The sequence below is a fragment of the Clarias gariepinus genome, chromosome 1 (genome assembly GCF_024256425.1).
Source record: "Clarias gariepinus isolate MV-2021 ecotype Netherlands chromosome 1, CGAR_prim_01v2, whole genome shotgun sequence".
In the NCBI taxonomy this organism is placed as follows: Eukaryota; Metazoa; Chordata; class Actinopteri; order Siluriformes; family Clariidae; genus Clarias; species Clarias gariepinus.
Genome location: NC_071100.1, coordinates 12,097,965 through 12,112,082, shown reverse-complemented (window position 1 = coordinate 12,112,082; position 14,118 = coordinate 12,097,965).

Here is a 14,118-nt window from a genome sequence, read left to right as displayed (position 1 = left end):
GCACCATGAAGCACGGACACGAGGCGAGGTCTAATGGGGAAAAAAGGTAATTTATTTAGGTAAATGGGGAGAGAAAGGGTTAAGGAGGGAGGACGGAAAGAACGGGAAGAATTGAAGGTACACATGCAGGTCTGGGGGCATTGCCTAGCTGCCATGCAGGCCCACAGCTGGCGATAGGTACCAGTGGGCGGAGTGGCAAAACGGAGCACTCGGGTGAAGCGCTCCTGTTCTTATCCTGCTGTCACGATGGCCGGCCTTGCCCCTCCCAGCTCTCTCTGGGTGCAGCCTGAGGCGGGAGTTCTCACTGATTTCCGTTGGCTGGGCGTCTTTCCCGGCTGAGATCGGGGGGCCTCCTCGCGGCCTTTTCCTCTTCGGTGGCAGGGACGCAAAGGCAGGCTCGGCGCGGGAGTGAAGGTGCAGCGGGAGCATGCGCAATTCTAAATCAAAGAGCGGAATTGCAGTGTCCTTTTTAAAATCCCTGGGGCACGTCATATTTCCTATCTCTTCTACTCCACCGCATTACGTTCCTTCCAGGACCCCGGACTAAACTCCGCGCCTTGCTTTTATAATGCGGAGGAAGCCCGAGGTCCTAGTGAGGTTAATTATCACCAGCTGGCCCGAATAGGCGTTTCTGTTCCTCTGCATACCTGCAGAAGGGGGTGCCGCCTACCTAGGGAGCCTACGGAGTGAGTGAGGAGCGATAATAGATTTGGGCGCATGCCCATCAGAGGTGCACGCCGTGAGAACTACAGAAATATTATTTATAACAGCAAAATTCCTCTGCGTTTTGGAAAACTTTTTATCCAAACTGCAGTTGAGCACTGATTAGACTACTTATGAAATTAAAGAGGAGGATCACAATGCTGGCACAGCATCCCGAGCTTAAACCTCAAAAGTTAAATTAACAAATTAGTGTCATGCACACTCAAGACGCAACCGGCACTAGGACCCGGAAGTAATGCGGTCGCGAACCAGGAAGCATAAAAGGAGTAAACAAACCACAGTTCAACGCTCAGTCATTGAGTTGCCCGATGTCACCTCGGTTACCGTCATCAAACTATGAGTACTCACTTTTTTGGCTTCGCTTTCTTGCTGAGTGTGTATTTATAGGACGCGGGTTAGATTGTGTCTTTCCCTTGCTCCCCAATCGTGAGAGTCCTTAAACTAACTGCGTGATTATCCTGCCTATTCGTGTCACTCCGCGTTTGGGTTTACCAGTCACGCTACACAGGGATAACCGCTAAAGCTACGTCTTCTGGTCACCTCAGGTTAGTTCTTGACAGAATGACTGAGCCTTCCGCGGTGGACCCAGCGGAGTATGCGCGCCTATGCGACGTGGTGGATCAGCACGCCACGCTCATCAACCAGCTAACTGAGGGGCTCGCTACTCTAATCTGAATACAAATATCTCGGAGTCCATCTGGACAACAAACTTGACTGGTCACTCAACACAACGGCACTCTACAAGAAAGGACAGAGTCGGTTGTATTTTCTTCAAAGGCTCAGGTCTTTTAACGTCTGTAACACCATTCTGCGGATGTTCTATTAAACCGTTCTGGCGAGTGTCATTTTTTATGCTGTGGTCTGTTGGGGTGGTAACATTAAGGTGTCTGATAAGAACAAACAGGACAAGTCAATTAAAAAGGCCGGATCGGTGCTAGGCATGGAGCTTGACTCTGTGGATGTAGTAGCAAAGAGGAGGATTCTATCCAAAGTACGATCCATTTTGAACAATCCTTCTCACCCGCTATACAGTGTCTTTGCTGAACAGAGGAGCAGTTTCAGCCAGAGACTGATTACTATCAAGTGTTCCACAGAGCGCCACAGAAGATCCTTTCTCCCAACGACCATAAAAATTTACAGCTCTTCCCTGTAACTCATACACACATGTATGTGGATTTTTTTACTAACTGTTACTCAACAGGACATTATCACATACCATGTTAATAATATAATTACTGCAATACTACTTCCCAATAAAATATGTAATACAAGATTACATACAATAATACAATATTACATGAACAATACTAGATTACTGTGCAATACTTACAAGTGGCCCTGAGTCATATTCTTATGGTACTTACTGTTTTAAGAACTTTTTTTTTTTTTATTATTATTATTATTATTTATTACCTTCATTCTTTATTACCTTTCTTAGTTAACAACTGTGAGCACCTGTAACCGAGCATAAGCAATTTCCCTCTGGGATTAATAAAGTTATTTGTATCTTGAATCATGAATCTACGTCAGAGTGTCCAAGACGTCATGGCCTTGCGCCGCGAGGTGGCGGAGCTCCGGCAGGAGAACGCGGATCTCCGCGCGGCTGTTGCTGACGCGGCGAGCCGCTCCCCCATTGTGGCTGCAGCGCCGCATCCCCCACCTCCCCCCCCCCTTCAGATGTCTTTCTAGCTCTACTGGATAAATGGGACGGCACGGACGGAAGATGTAGTGTGTTCCTGACAGCGCTAGATCTGGTGTTTGAGTTTAACGCCACCAAGTACTCCACCGATCGGCTTCGCATTGCTCTTCTTGTCTCGTTGTTGTCCGGGCAGGCAGCTGAGTGGGCCACGGCAGTCCTTAGAGCAGACACCGATATCGCCCATTCCTACAATGAGTTCACCAGCCAGCTTAGACTCACCTTTGAACATCCTGTGGGCGAGGTGGAGACAAAGCTTTACCACCTGCCTCAGGGGGGATTGTCCGTGAGTCGCTATCCCACCGAATTCCGCACCCTCGCAGTACAGACATCCTGGGGAGACACCGTGCTCCGGACATCCTACTACGAGGGACTGGCTTCGCGCATCAAGGACGAACTGGCCGGACGAGAACTCCCCTGCCACACTGGAGGGGGTAATCCAGATCACCCTCCGCATCGACCAGCGCCTCCTCTCTCGTTCGAAGCCAGCCCCGAGGACCCTGCTGCCACCTCTGACCTACACCCACATGTCACCTCGACCATCCACCACCTTCACTCCCGCCATCATCGAACCCGTCGGATCTCCACCTCCTGCCGTGGTTAACACCGGAGCTGGGGAACCCATGCAATTAGGACGCGCCTCCCTGACCGTGGCAGAATGAGAACGCCGGTTTCGAGAGGGTCTGTGCGCCTATTGTGGGTCAGCGGCCCATTTCCGGGCGATCTGCCCACTACGCTCGGGAAACGCGCAGCCCCGGTAAGCAGGAGCAGGAGACTCACCGGGCACCATCCACCTCTCCACCACTACCAACACCACCACTTCGCGCCTCACGGTTCAGGTAACCCTCCAATTTGGCCACAAATGGGTCCGAAGTACCGCGTTCATCAATTCTGGTGCCGCGGGGAACTTCATTGACTCTACTTATGCCAAAGAAATGGGAGTAAAGATCGAGGCGTTATCCCAGCCGCTTCACATCACATCCGTCGACGGTCGGCCCCTTTCATCTAGCCCCATCACTCACCAGACCCAACTTCTCACATTCACCATCGATCAGCATCAAGAGCAGCTACAGCTTTTCCTCACACCCATCACCAACGCCATTCCACCTGAATATCGAGACCTGGCTAAAGTGTTCTGCAAAAAGAGAGCCACTCACCTACCACCTCATCGCCCATACGGCCTGGCGATCGAACTTCAGCCAGGCTCCGTCCCCCCGTGGCCATCTCTACTCTTTGTCGACCACCGAGACACAGGCTATGGAGGAGTACGTCGCCAACGCCCTGCGCCACAGTACCATCCGGCCCTCCTCCTCACCAGCCGCCACAGGGTTTTTCTTCGTTAAAAAGAAAGGGGGCGAACTTCGCCCGTGTGTCGACTATCGGGGGCTAAACAAGATCACAATAAAGAACCGACACCCGCTGCCACTCACCAACTCTGCCCTGGACGCCCTCTCTGGTGCCACCATTTTCACGAAGTTGGACCTCCAGAGCACCTACAACTTGGTGCGTATCAGAGCGTGCGATGAGTGGAAGATGGCGTTCATCACACCCACTGGACACTACGAGAGCCTGGTCATACCCTTTGGACTCTGCAACGCACCCTCGGCCTTCCAACAATTTATCAATGACGTCCTCAGAGACATGCTGGGCCGATGGGTGTTCGTCTACCTAGATGATATTCTCATTTATTCCCATAACTCCAAGGAACACATCCAACACGTTCGGGCGGTTCTTAAGAGATTGCTCGCTCACCAACTGTACTGTAAGCTGGAAAAATGTGCCTTCCACAAGCACTCCACCACGTTCCTGGGTTTTGTCATCTCGCCCCAGGGTGTGGCCATGGATACACAGTAGCTCGAAGCTGTGCGTCACTGGCCCCTACCCAGGACCCTCAAACAGCTTTAACGTTTTCTGGGGTTTGCGAACTTCTATCGTCGCTTTATCTGGGGCTACAGTACAGTTGCAGCACCATTAACTGCTTTGACCAGGCCCTCGCTTCACCCGTTTCGTCTTACACCTGCCGCCATCTCCTCCTTTCAAGATCTGTGTCATCGTTTCACCACCGCTCCCATCCTTCTCCACCCAGACGCCAACCAACCTTTCGTTGTGGAGGTGGACGCGTCGGATGTGGGTGCCGGCGCCGTTCTCTCCCAACGAGGTCCAGACCAGAAACTGCACCCGTGTGGTTTCTTCTCCAAGAAATTCAACCCCACTCAGCAGCGATACGGGGTAGGGGACCGCGAACTGCTGGGCATAAAGTGGGCCTTGGAGGAATGGCGTCACTGGCTCCAGGGCGCCAGTGAGCCGTTCATCATCTGGACCGACCATCAGAACCTCATCACCATCAGGAACCTAAGACAGCTAAATCCACGACAGGCATGGTGGGCTCTCTTTTTCCAACAGTACGACTTCCATCTGTCGTACCGCCCAGGGTCTAAGAACACCAAGGCCGAGGCACTTTCAAGACAGTACGACGAAGACCTTCCCCGGGCGGATCCCGTGCCTGTCATCCCCTCTTCCCGGATCATCGCACCTCTTCAGTGGAACTTGGAGACAAGGGTCCGCCAGGCACAGGCAGCAGAGGCCGGGCCGGCAGGCGTGCCGCCTGGACGACTCTACGTACCTCAGAGCGTGAGATCAGACGTCCTCCAATGGGGCCACTCCTCCTCGGTCGCCGGACACCAAGCGACCCGGAGGACCCTCTCATTCATCCGACGGGCGTTCTGGTGGCCATCAATGAGAAGGGACATCATTGAGTTCGTTCAGGCATGCCCGGTGTGCGCCAGGGCCAAGGACACCAATCAGCCATCCCCGGGAGAGCTCCAACCACTTCCTGTTCCTCGATGGCCCTGGACGCACATCGCCCTGGACTTCATCACGGGCCTGCCGGTCTCCGAAGGTAAAAGACACCATCCTCACGATTGTTGACCGGTTCTCCAAGGCTGCCAAAATCACCGCTGAATTAACACTGGAACACGTAGTCTGGTCACCGCCCGGTTCTGGAAGGCCTTCTGCCGTCTGATCAATTCCACCAGTAGTCTGTCATCTGGATACCATCCTCAGACTAATGGTCAGACGCAACGGACCAACCAACAACTGGAGCGCTACCTAAGGTGTTTTGTAGCAGACCGCCAGCGCTCCTGGGCCCGCTACCTCACATGGGCAGAACTTTCTCACAACCTGCATGTCTCATCTGCCACCAACCTAAGCCCATTTGAGGTATGCTATGGTTTCCAACCTCCGATGTTTGCCCATCAAGAACCGGAGGTCGACGTACCATCGGCCCAACAGTTGGTCCGTAGGTGTCGACCAAGCCAACCTCGTGATCCAGAAGGCCAATCAGCAATACACCACTCAACACCGCCGTCGACACCCTCCGGGACGCTTGTACAGAGTAGGTGACAAGGTATGGTTATCCACAAAGAACCTCCACCTTCACACAGAATCCAAGAAACTCTCACCCCGCTTTATAGGACCATACCGCATCACCCTAAGGATAAACCAGCTGCCTGCGGCGCTCCGGATCCACCCCGTTTTCCACACATCTCAACTCAAACCCTTCATCACCTCTCCAATGATTCCACCCACCCCCCCTGCTCCTCCTCCCCGCATCATTGACGGTGGTCCTGCCTACACCATGCGTCGGATCCTCGATTCACGCCCTCGGGGCAGAGGCACTTAGTACCTGGTTGATTGGGAGGGCTACGGCCCCGAGGAACGATCTTGGATACCGGCCCGGTTCATCCTCGACCCCGAACTCATTCGAGACTACCGTTGTCGGGTATCCTCCACCCCAGGACCATCAGGAGCCAGTCCTGGACAGGGGGGTACTGTCATGCACACTTAAGACGCGACCGGCACTAGGACCCGGAAGTAATGCGGTCGCGAATCAGGAAGCATAAAAGGAGTAAACAAACCACAGTACAACGCTTAGTCATTGAGTTGCCCGATGTCGCCTCGGTTACGGTCATCAAACTGTGAGTACTCACTTTTTTGGCTTCGCTTTCTTGCTGAGTGTGTATTTATAGGACGCGGGTTAGATTGTGTCTTTCCCTTGCTCCCCAATTGTGAGAGTCCTTAAACTAACTGCGTGATTATCCTGCTTATTCGTGTCACTCCGCGTTTGGGTTTACCAGTCACGCTAAAAAAATTATTCTGCATCTATTTTTAGGCATGCCAGCTGCCACTTTTCATTTAGAAGTTTTTCAATACATATCTTATTGTGCTCACGTGATATCAAACATTTTTTGAACCTATGGAGGTTTTGAGCTGTACACACATGCATTCTATACAACTCTTAAAACTATACTTTGTCACACAATAAAAGTAATATTTCGAACAGGCTGCCATTTGAAGAAACCAAAGAATAAAAAATAAACCAGATGTTGAGTCAAAATAACTCAACCAGGTTTTAAATTGTAAATGACTTACTACATCTCATTTGACCAAATATAAGCAGAAAAACAATGTGTTTAAAGTACCTGAAATAACCCGGAATTTTGACCCAACATAAACAACCCTACAGTGTGTTTACAGAAACAACACAGCATTGTTTAGAGTCTTTTAAGTTATTCCACTGTTCTATTTTAAAAGTCTATTTTGCAGTTATTTTTATACTTAAAGTTTGGTGTCTTTAAATGTAATTGTTTTAAATAACAGAGATACACTATATAACAGTTCATTCTTTGTACAAATGAACAAAGTCAGCTAGTGAACTTGATCATCTGTCTAAACATTCAACCAATGTGCCCTTTCAAAAGCTACACTCAATACTGGGTGAAAATGCTATAGGAACATCTTTGTGTGTTGCCGGTTGTGAAGCATGTGTGTATAAAACACGGTTATATATTTCAACGTTTTTAACTCCGGATCCGAGCTGGTCGAGTGAGATCCTGAGGAAGAACAAAGGACGCGACGCTAAGCGGCGGCTCTGAGGGAAATGAGCCGGCGTCAGGAGCTGACTGAGAGCTTGGCACACCGCACACCTCTGCCTAGCATCCTGCTCGCCAACGTCCAGTCACTGGAGAACAAGCTTGATGACCTCAGGGCCAGGATAAAGTTCCAGAGAGACATTCGGGACTGCAATCTCCTCTGCTTCACCGAGACATGGCTAAACCCAGTGGCACCGGACCATGCCACCCAGCCGGCCGAGTTTTTCTCGGTTCACCGCATGGACAGGACACGGGACTTGGGGAAGTCAAGAGGAGGCGGCGTGTGTTTAATGGTAAACAGCAGCTGGTGCAATAGCGCGAGTGTTGTTCCTCTTACACGCTCCTGCACACCAAACCTGGAACTACTGTCCATTACAGATGTGGCCATTAAGACTGCACGTGTTTTCCCGTGAGATGCCGCAATTTAACGCCAGTGTGCCGCGAGTTGCCGTATGCAAACTTTGGGAATTTAAATAAATGTATTGTCCTTCACTAAATATCCGCCAGATGGCGCATGGAAGGACTTTATTTAAAAGCCAGACCAAGTACGACAGAAAATTGTGTGTAATTAGTTAGCCTAAAACAATATTGTCTCCAATGCTAAAGCAAACATGAATTTACTTTTGTTTTACAATAGATCTTTTATGATGAATGTGTGTATATGTGCTTCATAGTATTTTCACAATGATGAAATGAGATGCCCAAATTTGTGCTTTAAAAGTTTCTTACATACAGTAGTTTTTTGTAATGTCTCAGGAACAAAACAATGAAAGACATGGCAATGCCTCGGTTTAAATGTTCTTGAAATGAATTCAATTTCCTGATAGTAGGCGATCTGATAGTGTAAACTATGAGAATGTCCTAATTTGTGAATATCTTATTTAAAACGTAAAAATGTGTAGCCATCATGAATGAACAAAATATATATATATACTTTGATCATATTAAGTAAATATTCACAAAGTGCTTTGGGCTTTTTAGAATAATAATAAGCATGCTTTTAGCTGTTTGTGTCCAGCATTGAATTATTATTTCATCCATTACTTGACCAGGGCTGGAAATTATAGCTGAAATGTGATTGTGGATTTATGACTGAAATTATTCGGTCATATGGGAATTTAAGACTGACGTAACTCGTACTTTCACTTTACAAAAGGCAGCATTTTTATTAAAAGGCTGATAATGTAGACGCATTATGTATACAACGCAACAGCGCGCTCAGTTATTGTCATCCCTTTTCTCACCATGGGGTAGATCAGACTACATGAGTACACAAATTTACTGAATATTTTATGTTTTTATGTATATACAGTATGTGTTTGTATGTGAATACATTATATAAGTACGTGTTTGTGCGCGCGTCTCATATGTGACATTCATATAAAATGCAATTCATGCTGTGTATGTTGTTAAGGTATTTGTGGATATGTATGTAACAACGCGGCTTGCGCGAGGGGCAGAGCCGCGCATAAACTGTTCAGAATGGGCCGGGTCGTGTTACCGAGACACTCCGTGTGATCATTCGGTCGCACCAGTAAAAGGTGTCAGGGCCAAAGACAAAGCGCGCTTAAACATAATGCAGTAACTCTATTTATTTGAACACGGTAAAGGTGCTAATGTTTCGTACATTCCTTTATTCGTCCTTTCTGTTTGTGCTTAGGTTTCACTGTTTTCCATATACTGTACATACAACGTTTGGACAACGATGTTCCGGAAACGATATTAAATTAGGAGAATTTTGTTAAACACAATTTTGTTTCAATAAAGTTTTATTAAATATAGAATATTTTTTTATGTTTTGCTGGCGAAATACATTTTAGGCAGAGACAGCTGCTCGGTCTTGTTAAATTGTTTTAAACCCCCCAATTCTGCAAATTCCCCCATCAGCAACAAACAGTTTGATAACTTCACACTTGCGATTGTACTTTTAAAATGTAACCTACGTATCTACAGAATAAGAATATTTAACTACTTCAGTAGTGAATGAGAAATTTGGTCGGTCTAGCTTTTGGATAAGGTTCTTATTTGATATAATTCTATTATTTAATTAAGTATCTTATTGTAAATATGATTCTTATCCTCTATATTCTTGTCGAGTATAGTCCTTTAGAGCAAGCACTGTGTCAGAAGATTCTGCGGAATCGCTTTTTACCTTTCTGTAGATGTGAATTTATCAAACTGTGTGCGCTGTTGCCAAATACTGTAGGGGGTTTAGATGAATTAACAAGACAGAGCGGATGTCTACATGCTTCCAACCAACCAACCAACCAACCCTGGCCTCCAAACTCAGAAGCTAAGTGTCAAAGCCGATAACTGCTCCTTTGATCTGCTCGTTACAGCGGGGCGCCGACTGCTGATCAGCGTATAGTAACCTGTACAAGCCAAGCTCCTCCCCAAACACAGTGTAAGATAACTATTTACACTAACCATTAAAATGTTTAGAATTTAATTAAACACAAATATATAAATTAGACTTTCTTTATACATAATATTTTTATTATACTGTATATAAACTCATGCTAGGGTACTTTTACTACGCTGAAGTACCATTTAAAGCTATTTATTCATTTCTTTTTTATTTGCTTACTGTACTTACTTACTTAATTACTTACTAACTAGAGAACGCTTTAGTAAAGAGCTCTAAAACAACGGTAATACGAATGACAATAGATTATTACAGAACGTGCGAGTTGACGCCCATGCACCAATCACTAACCATTAAAATGTTGTATTTGAATTAAAATGGCACTTATATATTCGTCTTTAACTAAATTCTTTAAGCGTCGTGTTCACCCATGGGTTTACTGCATGAACACTGTTTTTTGCATTGAGTTTAATCATGCAGCACTTTTAGTATTTATAGCAAAAGCAACCCAACAGTGTGATCAAAGTACCCGAAATAACACTGAATTTATAGCACAACCCAACGATATTTAAAGCACATAAACACAATAAAACAATATTGCATGGGTGAGTTGTAACAAAGTATCATCATAGGAGGAGAGAAGAAAATGAAGAATAAATACATATCAGTATTTACAGTTTAAGCTCGACACGTTTATGAGCTCCGTCGCTTGCTGTCAATGGGCGCCTAAGAAAAAGAGAAAACGTTTTTGGCTTCAGTAGACACACAATACTTCAGACTGAAACACGACTGCCCCCTACAGGTAACGAAGGGCATTTTTACAGCTTGGGATCCCATTTCTCGAAACGTGCGTTTTTAATGGCCAGATCTGTATTAGAGCCAGCGTGTGTCCTTAAGCCTGTGTTTTGCCACAGGGCTTAGGCTATGTGTCTTTAAGCCTCTGTTTCGCCATAGGGCGTATGCTTGGTGTAACAGGTATTGGAGCCTGTCTGTGTCCCTAAGCCTGTGTCTTGCCAGAGAGCCCATGTTTCACCATATGTTCGAGTACTGTTTGGGTTTGTTGTTTCTTTGTTTGTTTTGTGTCATTATTATTTATATCCTGTGACTGCCCTTATTAAAAGACTCTTTTTGTTTACAAAACCCCTCTGCGTTTATGCCTGCTCTTTCCGCCCACAGTGACAACATCCGCCATTACACCCCGATCACGACAGTTGTCTTATTTTGTCGTTAAAATTTGAATTTTTTTTCTCACTTGTAATCACTAATGCTCATTTTGTACATAACCTAAAATAAACCTACCTAAACCAGAGGAAATGTCCCTGGAAGATGAGTGTAATCACATGTCAAGAAAAACTCAGGTTATCATTACCAATCAAGGTGAAAAATCACGGGACCAGCTAGTTAGGCTAAGGGTTCTGTCACTCGCTCAATCAGATCAGTTTAAAATGGTTTGCTGGTATAACCATAGCAAGAAACAGTACTGCTAAAGCATGTCAGCAAATTTTGACAATCAAAGAAGAAAAGTAACTGTAAAGTTAAGAATGTAGGGATAAAAAAGAGAAATAAAAGATTTAGATGTTAGCCATGCTCATATTGAAGTGCATAAACTGTCATCTTGAATAAGCAGGGATAGTGCAATATCTCTCTCTCTCTCTCTCTCTCTCTCTTTCTCTCTGCGCATGCGCTGGGTGTGAGAAAGCGCGTGGAAGACTGTTTGGCGTCTTGCCAGATTTTCTGAAAAAACGTTCCGTTTTCTTTAACCCCCATTTCTTTATTTATTTCTTTATTTATTTTTTATGTATTTATTTCCCCTTAGACATTATTTAGCGAATACGTTTTAAAAGACATTTAGTTTAAAACTTTATAGTAAGAGAGAGAGCGGGGCACCATGGCCTCTGAGGCCGGTGGGGAAAGTTTGTCTCTCCGTAATGGTGTCAGGTGTGTCACGGACAATGGGGTACTGGTGGAGGAGGTACTGTTAGCGGTGGGAGAGCAGGTCGGGTGCGACAACATCTACTCAGCCTCCCGGATGAACAAAGCGGTGGTGGTGTTTGTGAAAAAGACGAGCCTCATGAGTGCGCTGATTAAGAGCGGAATAACCGTGAGAGGATCTGCGGTCCAGGTCACCCCTCTGTCGGCCCCCGCGACAAGAGTGGTGATCTCTAATGTGCCTCCGTTTATACAGGACGAGGTGATCATGAGGGAGCTGGCCCGATTCGGGAGGTTCGTCAGCCCCATGAGAGCCATCCCGCTCGGGTGTAAGAGCTCCAGCGTGAGACACGTCCTGTCCTTCAGGAGACAGGTCCTGATGGTTTTAAACAACCAGGAAGGAACACTGAATGTAAACTTTAATTGCAAAGCGGGGGACAGCAGCTACACCCTCTTCGCCACCACAGAGCCGCTGAGGTGCTTTGAGTCCGGAGACGTCGGACACAAGAGGCTGAGCTGTCCACACGGAGCCGCGCAGCCGGGGAGCTCGGGGGGCGACTCGGCCCGGAAACAGCAGCAGCAGCGCGGGGACAGTCAGCCGGAAAACACCAAGGAGTCCGAGTCCGCCGCGGGCCTCAGCGACACACCCGAGCCAGCACTCTTGGAGGTCAGTCATACACACACCGCCACCACAGAGACACACACCGCACCCGGCGATGACCCGAACATCACCACTACTGTACACAGCGAGAGTAAACATCCCGACCCGTGTACAGTAGTCAGCACTGACCACGCCCCCAACGCTGACCACGCCCCCAACACCAGCACCGGAGAGGCACAGGAACCTCAAACCTGCACACCAACGCCAAAAGAAAAAACCTCAATAAAACCAAGGAGAAAAAGAGATGAGACGACCATCACTGAACAGAGCAGCAAACGGAAAACCCGCAGCCAAACACTGAACACAACAACACAGGACACAGAAGAAGCAGGATGCAGCACCGCACACACACACACAGAACCACAAGGAGACAAAGAGGAACAAATAAACCAATTCTTACAGTTAACCGAAAAAGAAAAAAGACAAGTGATCAATAAACTATTCCCGGGAGACAAAAATTTTTTTTTTTTAAATCTCACATCAGCAAACAGGACAAATTACACGTAAATAAACCAGACTATGAAAACATAACAGTGCGACACAAAATTTTAAAAGACGTTGGATTTGTTGGTGGGGTGGAGGGTCACGGGGTTTTCCTTAAAAAAAAAACAAAAAAACAACCCGAATGTACATATGTTAATACTTTGTGTATGTATGTGTGTGCGTATGTGTATGTAAGTATGTATGTACACGTAATTGTATGTGTGTGTGTGTGTGTATGTATGTGTGTATATGTATATATATTTGTATATATAATTGTAAAACAGTAAATTTATCAATTTGTTATAATAAAGTGAGTTAAATCTCTCTCTCTCTCTCTCTCTGTCATTTGCATCTGTACATATGGATGCATGAGTGTATGTGAATGATTGTATGTGAATCGTTAACATTATATTTACTTAAGTAACTTTTGAAAAAAAAAATACTTCTATGAGTACTTTTTCCTGCACCATACTTTTTACTTTTACTTGAGTAACTTCATGAAGAAGAAACGTTACTCTTACATTTGGCTACACTCGACTTGTTACTTTTCCAACCATTTATTGGACACATTAGATATTTTTTGTTTTTGCCAGAGAAATGCAGCTGGTGGATCTACCACGTGACTGTTTCACCAATCAGATGTAGCAACAATAATCATAAATCCGTTGGACCAATCAGCCGCAAAACCAATAACCGCATGGAGTCAAATGGCCACACAGAAGGCAGGGGTCGGGGGAGGGTTGTCTTCAGCAATGGTAGACAGTGAAGCAAACATGTCGCGGTTAGTTTAGCGGTTTTATTTAATGTTGCAATCTTAACATTTAATTAGAAAATAAAGCTAGATGCTTAAAAATATAAGTTTCTTACATTTGTTCTGCTGGACACAGTTCATGGTAAAGTGAGGCCTCTTGTACATGTTCTAATGTTATTTGTTATCTGCTGAGGCATTTGCAGGGCAACTGAACATACAGTATATCTTACACAGGAAATAGTTTACACTGTTCAAACATCCATGTGTTACCTACAGTAGGTATTTATTTCAAAAGCTTTATATTGTTTTATATTGAGATTGGGACATTTGTATTTCTTATTCCTTAATTTGATATTTTGTACAGATATTTCATTTTTTTTTTCGTTTAATTTTTTTAATTTTATTGATTTTATCTGCTTACATACTTTCTAAAAAAAATTAATCAGACATTGTGATGAAACAGTTACTCAGTACTTGAGGAGGCTTTTCACCGAATACTTACTTGGGTGATATTTCAGATTACTACTTTTTACTTCTAGTTGAGTTTTACTGCACCATACTTTTTATTTTGAAGTACAG